This window comes from Trachinotus anak, unplaced genomic scaffold (genome assembly GCF_046630095.1).
Source record: "Trachinotus anak isolate AG129_WGS33_773 ecotype Australia unplaced genomic scaffold, CSIRO_AGI_Tana_v1 ptg000039l, whole genome shotgun sequence".
Classification (NCBI taxonomy): domain Eukaryota; kingdom Metazoa; phylum Chordata; class Actinopteri; order Carangiformes; family Carangidae; genus Trachinotus; species Trachinotus anak.
Genome location: NW_027273890.1, coordinates 2152041 through 2169443, shown reverse-complemented (window position 1 = coordinate 2169443; position 17403 = coordinate 2152041). Strand labels below are relative to the sequence as shown.

Sequence of the window (17403 nt, the reverse complement as noted above, 5' to 3'; positions counted from 1 at the left end):
ACTGTTCGCATTTGCAAGAATTTGCGGCGTCCATCTTTGTCTAGAATAAGAGACACAGCTAGAAAAATTAATGTGGCAGCAGATTGAATATTTCAAAGATCACCAGTTAATTTTTTTCTTCGTTGAAAACCAGAGGCTCTGTGCCTTCAGTATGATGGTTTCACATGAGCGGAATAAGAAGAAGCTCATTCAGGTGAACAGATCTGAGGCTCAGAACCAGGCAGAGACCTGCAGGTGATATGTGGTGATGCATAATCATATTTGCAGCAAGAGATATTCTCATGTGGTATGTTTTCTTCTTCTTCATGGTGCTGTGTCGTTGGGGATCAGGTCACATATATCATATCATATCATATCATATCCTCAGCTGTCCTCAGCCTGTGAAAACACAGACACAGATCTCCAGCAGGAAACCTGAATTACCTGGCAGAGAGAGTCTAATTAAATATTGCATCAAGTTGCATTATGGGAAACCCTCTGCTGCTTTGACTGGCTGCTTATTCGTCTGAATACTGAATGGGAGGAGCAACGCTTTAACTGTTACATTAGGACCTATAGCTGAGTAAATAATTCTTTAAAGCAGGAGGTGCAGCAGCAGAGTCTGTGGCCTTTGTCTTCAGGTCAGGAGACCACCTGTCAATCATGTGTGGAGCAGCTTCCACTCGCACTGGTGCAGAGTGTGTGTGCAGAGAGGAGGGAGCTGCTGGGATCTGGACTGGCTGATTCCAGTCCTGACTGCTTCGGTTTGGCCCGGGCTTTTTCCGCCATATGTCCGACTCTGGCAGTAACACACAGTACTGTTCACTTGGCTGAACACTAAACACTAATTAGTCCCTTTCTATTCACAGGCTGCTCCATAACTGTCAGCCATCGATTCATTTAATACTTAAACGTGTTTTAAACTATTTTCTGACAATAACAGCAAACAAGAGAAACATGCATCACATTTTGTCTTAAAATCAGATTAGAATAGATTAGATTCATTTTGTATTATATCATGCTGTGAACCTGCCCCTCCCTCAAGCGGCGATTGTCCAATAATATCTTAGCAACAGGAAGTAGTCACCGCAGGCGAATCAGTGGAAGCTGTGTACATGGAGCTGGAGTCAGAGAGATGGAGGAGGATGTTTTTTTTAGCCTTTTCCAAACCAAGAGTACAGAAATGATGTAAACCATGGATTAAACTGTGTGTTCATCTTTAACTACAGACCAGATAATCAGCCTTGTATATCCAGTAGGAAATAAGCATTAGAGCCAAGGCCTATGTTGCTAATTGTTCTTTAATTGGGTATTTGACTAGTTGTTATAATGTGGGCTTCTTTTGTAGCAGCACTTCCTAAACTCTTCTTTAAAACAAAAGTCCCAGCACCTTATTGCAGCAGTTTGTCAGAGTCATGACTCACACACACACAGACATGACACATTTTTAGACTGGGCGTGACGTGAGGATGTCATTATCTCTGATGTCCACTGAGAATAAATGTGCATAATTCCTCCACAATGCCCATTACAGCTGCAGAACCTGATTGAGAATCCTGATGTTTTTAGGTTTTCTTCAGTAGTACAGTGATCCAGGGACAGTTGTCTGTATATCCATGGATACATAGTAAATAGGAGCTGTTGATAGTGAATTCAGCGTATTTAAAGCATAGATGAAGTAAACACAACCCCTGCAGCAAACAGACATTAAAATTAGACCGTTACCTTTTTATTTCATGAACAGTAATTGTGGCATGTGCATAAGTCGCAGCACGTTTCTACTTGTAAAACCCTTGTTATGTCTTAATTAACTCGTTAGGACTTGTAAGGCAGGTGAAGAACTGTCAGTACGAACTGTCAGCTGATGACAAGATGAGTATTCAAAATGCTTCCAGATTGAGATCTCCACACAGCTGCAGGGTTTTACTGCAGAGGAGCTGCAGGACGGTGCAGCTGATGGAGGAGGTGGTGGTGCACCGATCACTGATGCACGAACAGGGTCGACGTGGACGAGTCATCAGAGTGAAACCTCAACACAAAAGTCAGTGTCTGAGGTGTTCGGAAAACAACTGCTGTTAAAACCTGTGATGTCTAATCAGGTTAATTTGCTGCAGGTTAAACTGTATAGACAAGTAGAAGTAAAACCTCTGTGATGTCATCCACTGCTGATTCTGATTGGCTGATTCATGTGTGTTGTTGTCACTGACATGATTGAGGTGATGTGGCCGTCTGTGAGCGGAACAGATTTTTGTCAGGAGGTTTTCTAATTACATCAGCTCTTTGTGTCGTTTTACTGCCTTTGTTTCTGCAGTTTACCTTTATTTAGAAAGGTCAGCACTGCCCAGCTGCTGCTCTGTGTGTGTGTGTGTGTGTGTGTGTGTGTGTGTTTGTGTGGGGCTCTCGCCCTCAGGATGCTGTAAATCGTGCAGCAGTGTTATTAGCGACTCACCTCCTCCACAGCCGTGAATCCAGCTCTCACACTCTCACTCTGAGCCGTGTTGCTTCAGGGGACTGGGAGGGTTCAGATGATGTCATGGCTGAAACCTGAACAGATTTCCAACACACACACATTTGCTTCATTATCCCAGCGTGAAGAGCTCGGTACAGGATCTTTGAGTGATGAGCTCTGTCTGTGTCTGTCTCCACAGGGACCGTCAGAAGAGCTGCTGCACTGAGACAGTAAGTTCGTCCTTTTCTCTCCTTTCTTACTTCAGACACTGATGTGACACTCGTCAGGTTTCTATGCAAGTCTGGTTGTCAGTGTTCATACCTGGCACCTCCTCTCTGCAGACATGGTCATGTATGTGTATTTTGATACAAGCATGTTATATTTTTATGCATGTGGACAGATGTGGAATGTGCTGTTTGTGCTTTCTAACTATATCCATGTGACCTCATCATGTGATTTAAGATGGTGCCGTCCATCTTAAATCCTTGTCTGATGAAGAACAGGGGGGTTTGAAACAGCATAGCACGTTTGGTTTGTACATCCAAATGTCCAAATATTAACTGACTTTCCAGAGAGTCCGCAGAAGAATATGTGGATTAATTTGTGTCGTTGTGTGTTGGTTCATAGCGGGGTGGGGGGGGGGTTCATATGCTTCATAGCGTTGACCTTGGCTGTTCATGTCAACCCTAACAGAGATAACTGTGCAACAAATGAGAAAAGAGCTGAGAGAAGTTCAGACTCACCTCCACATGTGAGGAAGGTTCCAGCCTCCTCCTCATCGCTCCGCACAGATCTGGACTGGGATCATGATATATTGTTGTTCTTCTTTGCATATTTTCAAGTGATGACAGAGAGTTTGAAGCTCAAAGCATCTCAACGATTCGGTGAACTGGATGCTGTATTAGAAAAGTAGTAGCTGAAGAACTGATCAGGAAAGCTGGACACTGTGGCCCTGTCGTAAGGGGAAGCCCTGATAAAGGGCTCTCTACTGCACAACCCGACCATGATGTTCATTTAATCGCTGCCGTCAGAGAGGTTTTACCAACAGATGGAATTTTGCTCACACCTGCAGAGGAAGTTCACTTAACAGAGACTCTGCTGCCTTCATGTTTGGTTTCACGTTAAATCAGTGATTATTTGTACCAGGTTTGGTTTATGACAGAATCCATTTTGTTCATGGAGATCACAGCTGCTCTCTTCTTTAAAACCAATGACAACAACAGTACTCGACCAACAGCCAATCAAACTTCACGAGGCAGCAGGTAGTCGGCTCCGTCTGCATCAGTCTGTGATCCGTCTGTTTTCAATATCATGAATCATGACATGAGTCCAGAGTCCTCTGGGTCGTATCAGAGGCTTTTAAAAAATGACCTGTGTCGTTGTTCAGGTTGGAGGACTGGGGGGGGGCGGTGTCCCCACATAGAGACCCCTCCATCCAAGAGCAATGAAGACCCCATTTTAAACTCTTCTATCATTAGGTTTAAACAGTAGAATAATGCTTGTGTAATGTTTGGGGGGGGGGGGCCTGAGAGAAAGCAATAAGGCTGGATTAGGAAAGATTAGCACCACAGTCGTCGTCATACATTCAGTTTTCTCCTCCCTTGATTTTTTCCTCTCCTCCTTCCTTACTTCCTCTCTCCTACTTTGTCCTCTTGTCCCCCTGTTTATGTCTCCTCTTTCTTCCCTTGTGTTCCTGCTTCCTCTCCATCCATCCCCTCCCACCATCCTCTAGTCACCCTCCTCCCCCACCCCCTTGTTTCCTCCTCTTTCAATGTCTCCTCCTTCCTCTCCTTTCTCCTCCACATTCCTCTTTATTCCCCTCCTCGACCCCTCTCACCTCTCCTCTCCTCCTCCACTGTCTTCTCCTTTTCCCTCCCCCCTCTGAGGGGACACTGGAGGAGCGCGGGGAGCAGCAGGGCCACAATTTACATCTTGATATATCAGTTTCCTGCAGCAGCGGAGGCGGTGATGGATGGCGTGTTGCCGGTGCCGCGGCGCTGCCATGAGTTACCGTGGTGATTACCGACAGAGACGGCTACTCACTGGCCACTTCATCACTGTGACTGGTGGAGAGGAAGGCGAGAAAAGAGAGAGAAAAAGGAGAGAGGGCAGAAAAACAGGAGTAAGAAAAACACTAGTGGAGGAGAGTGCAGGGGGAGACGGTGGCGGTGATTCGCTGTGGCAGGATGGAGGAACAGGATTGTTAGAGGAGGCTGGAGGGAGGAAACAGGACGTGAGTATGGACGGGTTTCATCCAATGAAAACAAGATATTCTGAGGTCTGTGTCTGAAGACGGTGAAAGATTCTGATAAAATCACTGAGTCATGTTTGCACCCAGATGTAGCACAAAGTTTGAAGGTTGAAAGGAATTAACTTTGTGAAGCAAAGATGGAGACGTGGTTAAGATGTGAAGGTCTGAGTGGTGCCCTGGTAGATGCTCTCTGCTCTCAGGCATCACAGAAGTTCACGGTGATGATGGAGACAAATGTTCCATTAAAATTTGAAACAGTGTCATCAGATTTAATCAGTTGCAGACAGTTTACTAGTGTAGGTGACACCGGTTTCATGAGGTTCACCTCTGACCTGATGTGTCCAGCTACTGAAAAACAACCAGAAATATGCGGCAGGCATACCAGACCTTGGTTGTCATGGTTACAATAATAAACATGTGGACTGTACTGAGAGTGGCATACCTACCTTTGTTGCCATGGTTACTAAAATAACAGTCATGTCCTGGTTAGGTTCAGGAAAAGATGGTGATTTGGGTTAAAATAAGTATTTCCTCATCATTAGACGATCTTTGTTGTCATGGTTACAATAATAACAGTGAACGGTCATGGATAATAGAAACAACATAAGCTGCTCCTGTCACATGGGAATCGAACACCGCTCTCCTGGGTCATATTCATCCATCCACCCCAACCTCCTCCTGACGTGGACTCTGTCGCTCTATAAACTACGTCACCGCACTTTTCCCTTTGCTCCTGTCATCATTGCTACGACAACTAGATGTCGCCTAGCAACAGAACCTAACGATGGGTCATAGTAACCTGCTGACAGACGACCGGTGGGCAGGAGGACAGTCTGAATTAGTCTGAAACGTTGGCTTCGTGACTTGGTTGAAACCTCCACCTCTGACTGGCCTCCTGATGTTTCCAGCTACTGAGAATCTTGTAAAAGGTTTTCAACTATACTACGTGACAGGAGTAATGCGGCTGTGGCTCTATGAATTCTGGGTGACCGGTTCAGACGGGGGCAGAGACGCTCTGAGAGGATGGAGGATGCTGCAGGGTGGAGGGGGCATGTCAGGATTTGAATGCATTTTTTAGATTTTCTAAGGGGGTGTGTTCAGTCGCATGTTTCCAGTTTTATGTTTTAGAACATAAAATTCCTAACACAGCACAGTGCAAGTGGAATATAAGTGATATAAGTGAGATTTGTGGATCACAGGGTCGGTGACAGTGAGTCTGAAGCTTTTGATCATTTCAAGCCTGCAGACAAAACTGTGGCTTTGCTGCTCCTAGACGGTGGTGTAGCAGCCTCCCTCTCTCTCTGTGCCTCGTCCTGTGGTTGGTGAGTTCATGTCTGGACCAGCCGCTGCCTGCCATCCAGCCGAGGAAAATCTGACATGTCCTCCTCCCTCCATAAAACCGGAGGAAAAACAGATCGATGCTGGGCAGCTCTCTCATTAAAATGGAAAGTTACAGGTTCTGGTCTGTGAAGGAGGAAACACAGCCAGTGGGACCTGTGAGAAAGTCAAGGTTCATGCAGAGAGGAAGGACTGACTCGTTCAGATGATGTGTATGTGGCCTCGTTATTGTGTAGACTGTAATTGTCTCACTGTGTTGTTCAAACCTGTGAAGCTCTGTTATGTATATTTAAAGGTGCCGTGCTTATTAAGCTATTATCTTTATAATCAGTATCCACATACAGCAGATCTATTCAAATCAGTTTTACCTGAACCAGACTGTAAATAACTAAACTACTGTTTTCAGCTGCAGTAATTTAAGGTCTGATCTGAATAAATAAGACTTTTGCAGACTGTTTCCACTTCGCCCAGATTAAGACCTCAATGGTTGAAGATAAGTTGGTGAAATCTCTATTTAATTCAGTTTATATGTGTAAACCAAAGACAGATTTAGGACTCCAAAGATATTAGATAGAGTCAGTCTCACAGCAGCAGCAGCCATCTTGGATGCAGAGTTTAACTCTGCAGCACTCAAACACGAATCATTATAAACTGTACGAGAAACAAAAACATCACATCTGTTATATTATCTGATGCTTCAAATGGGTTGCATATAAATGTAATTTCTAGGAAACAGGGTTGTGCACGTACTGCAGAGTGAGGAGGGAGGTGTGTGTGTGTGTGTGTGTGTGTGTGTGTGTGTGTGTGTGTGTGTGTGTGTGTGTGTGTGTGTGTGTTTTCCCCTGGCTGGTGAATAATTTACTGCTGTGTGTGGTTCAACCTTGATGTGTCCTCTGTGGTCTGAACGTCCACCACACAGTGAGATTTCTGCTGCTGCTTTATATAATACACCCCCACCCCCACCTCCACCTGCTCCACACCCATCTCCGTCACCTGCTTGTGAGACAATACATATAAACTGTCCCAATTCAGGAGGACGCGGTCTACGAAGGTGTGGCCCTTCGTAGCCATCGTAGACCACGGAGGCTGATTGAAATGAGACGGTCTGGTCCACAGAGTTTACTGATTTTCTCTTTGCACGTATGGTGTTGTTTGCTTTCTTTAACGGCACGCAATGAATCTTGGGATAAGTTGGACTATGAATGATCCACGCGTTGGAGCCTTCAATGCTCAGGAAAAGAAGGATGCATTTGAAGGAGCCTTTGAAATGGAACAGTCTAATTGCATCGCTAGTCGGATTCGACTCCTGAATTGAGACACATCAATACACTCACCCAGCACTTTATTAGGAACACCTGTGCACCTTCTTATTCATTAGCCAATCATGTGGCGGCGGTTCTTTGTATAAAGTCCTGCAGATACAGGTCAGAAGCTTCAGTTAATCTTCACATCAAAAGTTAGAATCAGGTTCCACTTCCTGTCAGGACCAGAAACCTGAGGCTGCAGTGGACACAGGTTCACCAACACTGGACAGCTTAAGACCTGGTCTGATGGATCTGGATTTCTGCTGCATCAGTAGATGGTGGGGTCAGAGTCTGGATCCATGGACCCCACCTGTCCAGGTGGAGGTGGTGGTGTGATGGTGTGGGGATGTTTTCTTGACTCACCTTAATATCAGTCCTGGTCTGAATGTCTCAGTCTGTCTGAGTGTGCTTCACGGCCACAGTTCACCATCTTCTAACGGCCACTTCCTGCAGGATAACGCTCCATGTCACAAAGATAAAGTCGTCTCAAACTGGTTTCATCACCATGACAGTGATCAGTGAACTTCAGTGGCCTGCTGGGTCTCCAGGCCTGGATCCAGTAGACCACCTTTGGGATGTGGTAGAACAGGAAATTGACAGCCTGAATGAGCAGCTGACAAATGTGCAGAAATGATGTGATGCAGTCACGTCAACATGGAGCAGAGTCTCTGGTGGATCCATCACATGAAGAACTGAGGAGCTACCCAGTGTTAGTGAGCTGCTCCTAATAAAGTGCTCAGTGAGTGTGTGTGAGTCTGTATAGATTCAGACTGCGAACACATTCCCTCACCTTCAGACAGTGATGTGTTTCTGTGGCCTGCGTCTGGGCTCTGGCTCTGTTTAATACTTGATGTCAGGAGGAGACGATGGTGTCAGATCCATGAATGTGGTCATGCAGAAGAACATCAGCCATGTTAGCAAACTGTCAGGGACTCTGTTACACGTGTCTTGCCTTTGGAAAAACTGTCTTTCAAAGCCAAGACACCAAAGGTCTGAAGCAGCTTTTCATTTATATTTTACAGCTGAGCTGAGGTGCAGCAGCATGACAGCAGAGAACAACTCACACACACCTGCACTGTCAGGGGCAGCGACTTCAAATACTGCTGCTGAAATCAGCCACAGCACAAAGTGAGCTACTGAAAGTGGTTCATTATGGAGCCCTGTTCATTTCCTGTGGTACGGTAATGACCTGTGATGGTGCTGTAGCTGGCAGTGACTGTGCATGTTACCTGTCCAGAAAAGCACAAACATTTAATCCCTTCTCTCTCAGCATGGAAACTTGTCGGCTGCTGACTGATCACTCACCGTCTGATGATGTGGTAACAACAGCACATGTGCAGCTCTGGGATCATCAGTGTCGTTCTCTTCATCTGTGCATGGTCACAACGTCCCGGCTCATCAGTGTGTATTTAATATACAACAGAGAGGCAGCAGATCCTCACATGTGAAGCAGCTGTTAGTGATATTCCACTGTAAAACAGTAATGTATGAAATGATAACATGAAAACAACGTTCAGGAGCCTGTGGTAGTGATGAACCTACAGATAATCATCAGCTGAACCTGCAGCGTGACAGTGACTTTCAACTCACTGTTTATCTGTCCAGACACAGCTTGACTCTTCTCAGAGTGTGAATTACACAACGACAGTTAGGGAGGACCGACTTTTTCTCCAGGGCGACAGGGCACCCTGGTACAGCGCAGGTGCTTCAGTTACAGCCCTTACAGTATCTTGTTTGTCTGTCAAATAAATGAAGTGGAAGTATAAAGTAGCATGAAATGTAAATACTCAAGTAAAGTACACGCACCTCAAAGTTGCACTAAAGTACAGGGTGCGCTATCAGCTACCTAACATCAGTTAGCTAAACTGTAACTTAAGGCTAAAGTTAGAAACTAGCTAACGCCAATTAGCTTACCTGTAATTTGCAGCTTAAGTTGGAAACTAGCTAACATTAGTACAAGTTCCAGGCATGTAATATTTACAGTTACAGGTAAGTAGGTTATATAAATATCCCAACAGTGTTGTGTTCACCACTTGTTTCTGCTTAAAACAAGTGGACCAATGAATCGGTTTTTGCAGATTTAAGAATTGTCTTGTCTTCATTCCCCTTGAGTTTGTTGATCTGTTGTTGAGTTCATATCCAGCAAGTCCTTGAGTATAACTACAAAATACGTCACCTGTGACCTCCTCCCCCGGCAGGAAGCATTTCCTTTACTGCCCCCAAACTAAGGTACAGTTTTCTTTTCTGGCACCACTGTAGTTACGGTTTGGTTTGGTTTGCTTTAGGCACACAGCGGCCTGGTTAAGGTCAGTGAATGATGGCCAACCAACGCTGAGTGTTGCTAGGAAACAAGAAACAAACAGCAGACTCCTCCCTCTGTGGCTCTGTTACAACTAAGGCTACAGCAAAGGACAATTGACATTATTGATTAATCTGCTGATTACTTGATTGATCGTTACCTTTGTCAAATAACTGGGGGCTTCAGTAGTTTCAGCTGGATCAATGATGGTTTCTGTCTTTATATCCTGTAGTCTGATGCTGTGGTGAATCACTGGAGGCAGCTCAGGTGGAATAAACAGGAAAATTTGTCTTTTAACCAGTAACTGATGCTCAGCACTGAGAAATAACCTCCACAGACACCGTCAGCATTGACACAGACATGTGTAGTATTGTACCTGCTGAATATCAGATTGTTATTGTACATGAATCTGATCTGCAGGGTTTTCTTTTATAAAATGACGCCTCTCCACCTCCCATCGCTTTGATCAAGTCACAATACACCTCTCTCTGCACACGCATCATCTCAGTCGAAGAGATGCAGAATGTGACAATGGCGTCGTGCACCAGCAGCTCACAAAGAGTCTATCTGCATGTAGGAGGAAGCAAAGCAGGCTGTCTACACACAAAAAGAAGCCTTATCGCCTCTTGATTCGATGCCTCCTCTGATCCCTCCGATCCTCCCCCCACTCCCACCCCCACCCCCTCGCTCTCTCTCTTTTCCTGTCTCTTCCTCCCTCACTCGACCCCCTCCCCTCCCCCAAAGGCATCAGGCTGCTCTTTAATTGCTGGTGTGAATCAGATGAGGAGAAGTTGCTGTGTGCTCTTTGAATAAATGCCTCTACGCAACAGTGCTTCCATTAAAAATCACCAGAGACACATCTCTGAAGGCCTGTGTGTGTGTGTGTGTGCGTGTGTGTGTGTGTGTGTGTGTGTGTGTGTGTGTTCCCATGCTTCTGTCTTTGTGAGGACCCGTTAAATTTTCGACCTGCAGAGTTTTCTTCCTAGTTGTTGTGTGAATGTGCGATTTGTTTGTGTAGCTTTGTGGTTGTGTGCACCGCTGCATATGAGATAAATACATATGTATGAGTGTGTATGCATTGATGTAAGTGTGCGTTTCCAGGGAAGTGATGCAGCAGCAGCAGCTTTAGCCAAGAATAGCTTCAGTTGTTTGTGTGACTACGCAGCACCTTGTACCAACCAGCTGAATAAACTTTATTGTTCTTCAGTGTTTTTGTGTGACAGATTGACTCTGTGCTCACGACTGAGACTGAAAAGTGTGTTGGCGGTGATTACAAAATAAGAGCCCCCCCTGCTGTGATGCCTCTTCTCGGCCTGTTCTTCAGCAACAAAAGCAAAAGCAACACATTGATGGAGCAGTAATCTGTTTCTGTGTCTCTGTCCTTCAGTTTATTCACCACAGCTTTTGTTAGAGCTGCAGCTCGTCTGCAGAATCAGCAAACTGCAGAAAGACACAGGGATCTGAAATGAAATGGGGGGGTTTCTGTGTGCCACTGGAGTCGCTCCTCTCAGTGGACACTTTGATGTACTGCCATTAACATACCGTTTCCTCCTTTAATTTCCCCTTAAGGCATCTGACAGCGTCATGTTCACACTGGATGAACTATTCAAACCCAAGATTTCCATTTGTTATGTCTGTACCATTTGATTCAATATTTACTTTTTCATGTCTGTGACATATCCAGATTCAGCATAGAAGCTATAGTGAAGGCGTCAGTTTTAGGTAGTGTTGCTGGTATGATGTCAATATGACATCATCAGGTCTTTCCTCTGTCTATTTTTGCTGGGAGCCGTGCATCACATGTTAAAAATAGGTGAGATACCAAATCTCTAGATCCCGTGATGGAGCCACGTCATGTCTGCTCCAACCCTTTAACATGGATGCTGAAATGAAAACCAGGATATTCCTCAGTCACCACGCAGCCAGTGTGTTCCCAGCCTAATGAACATGAACATGAGCGTACAGGGCGGTACTGAACCAAAAAGTTTTCCAACTGCCAAAAAAAAACACCAGAGGAAGACGAACTGTGTTTTGGTTTTACGGCACCCGGCACGTGTCCGGTGTGGTGTCTAGCGCCGGCAGTGAAAACAGCTCAGCTACTGGTGCTGCTGAAGTCAGTTCACATGAACAGATCAGGTCAGATTCCAACGGAGAACATGTCACCACCGGGTCTGACTAAACAGACACATCTGTACAATACAATCTGAAACGACACATCGAGGTGAAGCTTCTGACCAGTCGTTAGAAAAATCTGTGATCAGAAGAAATCATTCTGAAAGTCAGAGCGTGAACCAACAGCCGCAGAGTTAACTGTGTAGTAGTTTACAGTAAATCATGTAGTTTGAGAAGTGGCAGTGGTTTGAGGCTTGGATGATGAGTAGTAGGAGGCTCTACTGAAAACAAATAAAAAACCAAATGGAAGAAAAGAACATAAACTGGTTGATTTTAACCTTTGTGAACTGAACTTTGAGCTGCAGCTCTATAAAGTGTGAACATCACAACACTGCCCCCACCAGTGTGGCCCCTGATGGATGGATGGATAAATGGATGGATGGATGGATGGATGGATGGTTTTCAGTGTGTGAAGTGTGAGCCGACAGACTGAGTCTTACTCAGAGTCTGGATTTTTCCACGGTGGTGAAGTCCACCCAGTCCCAGTGGACGAGCAGCAGACACACTGCAGGACGAACAGGTTGAGGTGGTTATTGACTCAAATGGAGAGAAAATTAACCAGAGAGAGACAAATGACTCAGACTGATCAGATGTGACTGAACTCTTCTTCTACTTCTCTTTACTTCGACAGTTTAACAGTTTTTGTGTGTGTGTGTGTGTGTGTTTGTGTTACAGTCAAAGAGAGACTTTTGTTTATTGTCTTTCTACAGTTTAACTGACCTCAGCCTGGGCTTGGAAATTGGAGTTAATGTGTTTTTAATTTTAATTCTCACACACACACTAATGGTGATGTGGTACTGAAAGCCAAGACATCTGGATGTCTCATCAGATTTCTGGAAGTTACCCCGTCCAAATGACTGCAGTCAGTGTGTGTGTGTGTGTGTGTGTGTGTGTGTGTGTGTGTGTGTGTGTGTGTGTGTGTGTCTTGCCTGTTAGGTGTTTGGTTCCATTGCAGTTACATTTAGCAGCTCCCTGACATGAACTTTAGGAGCAGCTCAACACTGCTGTTCTCCACCTTCTTTTCTGTTGCTGCAGAAACAGTTCAGAGCTCACCTGTGTGTCTGTGACATCAGAGCTCACCTGTGTGTCTGTGTTGCTCAGGCTGCTGCCGACAGGATTTTCAGAATAAAACGATGCCTGACAATAAAGTGTTGTAGGATGAAGTCAGAACAACTCTGGCTCAAATACCTGTGACCTCAGATCCAGAATCAGTTCCTGAAGGTTCTGGTTCTTTGATCAGTTCTCAGTTAGATGTGACTGATAATGTTCCACAGGAACAGATGAGAACCCAGACAGAGACCGGCCCAGTGATCCCTGATATCAGGGATGAATCTCAACACAATCACTGACACTGAGCTGTGATCATGTGAGGTAATTTTACTGTAAAATAATTGAAAGAAGTTTGATAAACTCAAAGCCTCAACTACAGAGATGAAGTTAAGTCATTGAAGTGAAAACTTTCCTGGTTTGTTGTGTTGAGTTTGAGTTTTCTCGGCGTCTTGTTTTTTACAGCGCTCTCTGCTGTCGTCTGCTCCTCTTCCCCCTGAGCTGCTGCGTCTGATATCATCAGTGTCGTCTGGATGTTGTTTGTCCCGGTGATTGGGTACATCATGTTAAAGCAGGATTTGATTCAGAGCATCTAATGTGGCAGATGTCCTCAGTGTGGTGGGACCGATACTGTTCGTGGAGCCGGTATCAGCCTGGCCCTCGAAACATCTTCCAGCAGCTGTGAACTGGCTCTTAACCTGAAAGGATTTTGTTTTGGAGTTCCTGCTGTTTCCACTGACGTTTCACTCATGTTTGGATGTAAAAACACAGACTAACTCACCTGAGTTTGAGAGTAAAGTGCTGAGTGGTGGCGGGTCCAGCTGAACGCTGTCGGCGCGTCCTCAGTATCGGCTCTGGCTGCAGTGACGGGAGCTCACAGGAGGCTCAGTGATGAGTTCTGCCACTTTCACTCCTCCTTGATTGTAATTAGAGGGGACGGGAACAGACGGCGCCGCCTCAGCCCGCTGCTCCTGTCAATCAGCCCATTTAGTATGGATATAATACAAGGCTGGGATCACACAACTGTGCACACACACACACACACACACACACACAGACTGGATTCATTTTTCATTCATTTTCTAATTCTGTCATATAACGTCCCTTCTTCTCCTTCTTCTTCTTGTGTTTTAAAAATCGTGTCTCATTCTTCCTGTGAACTCCTCTGCTGAGGAGGGATAAGGCCAGAAGTATGTGGACACAGACTTAACTGTTCTTCCAAGACAAATGACACCATCGCTTGTTTCAGTAAATTCCCCAAAACGGCCTGTTCATGTTCAGGTAATGAAGACACAGACGTCCAGTGGACAGAGGGATGACGACGCGTCCATCAGGAGCAAAGGCCAGAAAAATGACCTCAAATCGAAGTGATTTACAAGAGACGTTAAAGGGATTAAGACAAGATGTTGAAGAAACACCAGAAGGATCAGATTTAAAAGATTCACTGCTTCATAAAGTAAATTCTCTGACACAGGAAGTCAGTGTAAAGACCTGAGAACTGGACCGATGTGGTCTCTCCTGTTTGACCCACTTTAAAGACCAAAACTAAAAAACACCAGTGAAAATCAAATCAAATCAAGAAAGTTCCAGAGGAGCCATAAATCAGATTTTATCTTAGATCTGAAATATTCCAACAGTAAAAAATGTGATTATTCACTGTTTGCTGACATTTTACAGACTGAACCATTCATCCAAAAAATAATCAGAAAAATTAACCATAATGAAGTTTGAAAAAATAGGATTTTCGCAGCTTAGTTTCCTGTTGTAAGACGACACTGTTCAGGTTATAATAACTCAACCTCCAGCTGATGGTCACATTTTTTAATTTTACCCACAGAAAATAATGAGTTTCAATGTTTGACTGTGACACGCACACACACACTTACACACATATTAACTGATGAATCATTTTGGCTATAAAATAAAAATTTAAATTTAAATTAAAACATTTCCTCACAGTTCCAGTTCCCTCAGTTTAAATCTGTTGCCTCCTCAAACAGGATTCATCATCAGAACGACTGCAGGTTGTTGTAACTGCTCAGTTCAACAAGGATGAGGACAGCGGTCAACGTCATACCTGTTAAACAGCAGCATTGTCATTGTTAGCATGTTAGCATGCTGTTAGCATTTAGCTGAAAGTGCGGCCGTGTCTTACAGCATCACAGAGCTGCTGCACGGCTTCTGTGATCCTGTGTGTGTGTGTGTGTGTAATGAATTTATTGTAGTGCATCATATTAAAGCTCCTGCAGATGAAGGATTAACTGACTTTACTCATCAGCTCCACTGAGTCAGACTCAAAAAGAGTTAATTGTCGTTCTTGTGTCCTCACATGGATTCTCAAAACGTGAATTCCTGTCTGTCTGCCAGAGAAATATTCATTGTGTGTGTGTGTGTGTGTGTATGTGTGTGTGTGTGTGTGTGTGTGTGTGTGTATGTGTGTGTGTGATGCTAATTGGCTCGTCCTACAGAGCTGTGGCTGCAAGTGACAGAAGGGAAGGTGTTTAAAATGCAGAGAGCAGTCACGGCTGGAGGAATGCTAGCTACAAAACACACTCTCTCTCTCTCTCTCTCTCTATCTCTCTCTCTATCTCTCTTTCTCTGTTTCCTGTTTTCTCCTCTCCTCTCTCCTTTCTCACACCATCTGGTCATTTTCTGTGAGTCAGCGCTGTCGCCTGCTAGAGGCTCTGTCACACACACACACACACACACACACACACAGACCTGTGACATTTAGAATTTGCTGCCCTGGAGATGTGTGTGACGGTGTGTGTGATACATAAACACTCTCCACCTCCTGCGAGCGTTAAATCCTGTTAAAAAGCTTTTGTGTGTGAAGCTGCTCAGAAATTCAAACATTTGTTCAAACATGGGGAAAAAATAAATATTAAAACAATTTTTACTAAAACAAAGTATATTCTGTAAGATCTGAAGTAACCCCGTGCTCCAGCAGCTCGCCGGCTGCTTGACCTGGGACTCTGGTTCACATCCAGAGTCCAGGGTCACATCCAGGCCTGTGGTTTAGACAACAGCAGCTCTGTGGTTAAGCTCAGTCAAGACGGTGGTTTGGGTTAATTGTCTGAATTTTTTCAGTATTAAACCAGACCAGGACCTTCCCTAACTCTAAAGGTTAAAGGTAAGTGAAGCAGCATCATGCAGATGTGGACAGGTCCTCACAGCTGGTCTGAAGAGACACAGGCAGACTCACATGTACACAATGATTGTGTTGTTTGGAGTCACTTTGTCTCCTGCTCAGTGTCTCTGAGCCGAGTTGTCGCTCATCATCACCATCATCACGTCCACCGCGGCGACAACACTGCCTGGTGACACTGTGTGTGTGTGTGTGTGTGTGTGTGTTGTGACTAATGTAAACAGACAGTGGTGAACAGACTTGTGTATCATCTCTTGTGGCGCCTTCATAAGAACAAGACTTCCAGAGTGTCAGTCCTGCCGCCATCACACATTCATTCAGGCTCCAGTTGTTATGTTTTCATGAGACGGACCTCCGCAACAAACGACCATAGTTAGGTTCTGTTGCTAGGCCACATCAGGTGGTAGTGATGATGACAGGAGCAAAGGGAAAAGTGCGGTGACGTAGTTTATAGAGCGACAGAGTCCACGTCAGGAGGAGGTTGGGGTGCATGGATGAATATGACCCAGGAGAGCGGTGTTCGATTCCCATGTGACAGGAGCAGTTTGTGTTGTTTCTATTATCCATGACCGTTCACTGTTATTATTGTAACCATGACAACAAAGATCATCTAATGTTGAGGAAGTACTTATTCTAACCCAAATCACCATCTTTTCCTGAACCTAATTGAGCCATGACTGTTATTATAGTAACAATGGCAACGGAGGTACAGTCCGCGTGTTTATTACTGTAACCAAGGTCCAGTCATGCCTGCCACCATAGGGGCACTATTTCAGGAGACACTGCTATTGGTCGCATCAGAGGGTTGATGGTTGTTCAGACAGTTTGTAGTCAGGCACTTCCAATGACGACAGGGAGCAGCTCACCCCGAGCTCTTCAGAAAAGCCTGTTGTTTGGAGGGAGGGTGGACACACTGACCAGATCCTGGAGCAGACGAGTCTGAATGATGTGACAGTGTTTAGTGATCGTACAGTGAATATTCAGCGCAGCTCAGCCTCCTGTGTAATGGATGTGTTGCCTGTTTGTCGTGTCCATCACCATGTTCTCATTAGTCACTGCTCCTGTTTCAAATGTACTCTCTCTTATGATTTTTTTCTTGCAAACTTCTGACTGTGTTAGACCTCCCCCACACCCCCATCACCCAACCCCCACTCCCCCCTCTGCTGCCTCTCAGGCCTTAAGTGGATTAAATGGATTCGAAACATGAGCCACAGCTACGCTAATAGCATTGCTCGAATTTTAAGCAATTCATGGTGGATTGATTCAGAGACTAAAGAGCTGCAGCGCTGTAACTGAGATGCACGCAGAGCTCTCAGTAGCTCTGCCACTCTGACTCAAACATCAGCCCCCTGCTCACTGAGCGTCATCTAATAGGCTGAAGGGGTTTGAAGGAGGATGGTAATATGTTTGGTCTGG

General features: G+C 45.0%; 1 protein-coding gene across 3 annotated transcripts in view; it reads left to right on the top strand.

Moving 5' to 3' along the window:
* Nucleotides 1-17403, top strand: part of enox1 (ecto-NOX disulfide-thiol exchanger 1) — an 84298-nt gene that overhangs the window by 21988 nt on the left and 44907 nt on the right. For 2 of the 3 annotated variants that reach the window (XM_071472575.1, XM_071472573.1), the window contains exon 2: nucleotides 2628-2658. The exons of the other annotated variant lie outside the window; for it this stretch is intronic. The gene's annotated coding sequence lies outside the window, so the exon portion shown is untranslated. The remainder of the gene's footprint in view (nucleotides 1-2627; nucleotides 2659-17403) is intronic. 3 annotated transcript variants of the gene reach the window in all.